The sequence below is a fragment of the Seriola lalandi genome, unplaced genomic scaffold (assembly GCF_002814215.2).
Source record: "Seriola lalandi dorsalis isolate HSWRI2012SDOR001 ecotype SW California unplaced genomic scaffold, Sedor1 jcf7180002054206, whole genome shotgun sequence".
In the NCBI taxonomy this organism is placed as follows: domain Eukaryota; kingdom Metazoa; phylum Chordata; class Actinopteri; order Carangiformes; family Carangidae; genus Seriola; species Seriola lalandi.
This window is the reverse complement of record NW_019524759.1, coordinates 35,985-36,926: the sequence shown is the minus strand read 5'-3', so window position 1 is coordinate 36,926 and position 942 is coordinate 35,985.

Below are 942 nucleotides of genomic sequence, written 5' to 3'. Positions count from 1 at the left end.
TGTCACCTACTTCCTCAATGGAGTCTAGGGGGCAGCCCAGGACAGAGCTCGCTTTCCGGATCAGTTTGTTGAGCCTCTGCCTATCCCTGTCAGTGCTGCCCCCTCTCCAGCAGACCACAGGAAGTAGATGGCTGAGGCCACCACAGAGTCGTAGAAGGTCCTGAGGAGAGCCCCACACAGGAGGACCTCAGTCTCCTCAGCAGGTGAAGGCGACTCTGACCCTTCTTATAGAGAGTGTGGGTGTTGGTGGACCAGTCCAGTTTGTTGTTGAGGTGAACCCCCAGGAACTTGTAGTTCTCCACCACCTCGATGTCCAGTCCCTGGATGTTCACTGGTCTGAAGTGGGATGTCTTCCGTCTGTCATCCAATCATCTCCTTTGTTTTGCTGGCATTAAGCTGAAGCTGGTTGATCTTGCACCAGCTGACAAAGTCCCTGATAACTGTCCTGTATTCCAGTTCATTTCCCTCCGAAACACACCCAACAATGGCTGTGTCATCAGAGAACTTCTGGACGTGGCAGTGTGTGGTGTTGTGTGTGAAGTCTGAGGTGTACAGGGTGAGGAGAAAAGGGGAGAGCACCGTACCCTGGGGGACACCTGTACTGCAGAGCACCACATCAGACACACTGTGACGAAGCCTCACGTACTGTGGTCTGTTGGTGAGGTAGTCTATCATCCATGCAGCCAGGTAATGGTCCACTCCCACACTTTCCAACTTCACTCTGAGCAGTGGCGGCAGGATCGTGTTGAAAGCACTAGAAAAGTAAAAAAACATGACCCTCACAGTGCTCCCACTGTCCTCCAGGTGTAGCAGTGATCTATGCAGTAGGTAGATCACTGCATCATCCACCCCAACACTAGGCCGGTAAACAAACTGCAGGGGGTCCAGCTGTGTGCTCACCAGTGGTCTCAGGTGACTCAGGATGATCCTCTCCAAAGTCTT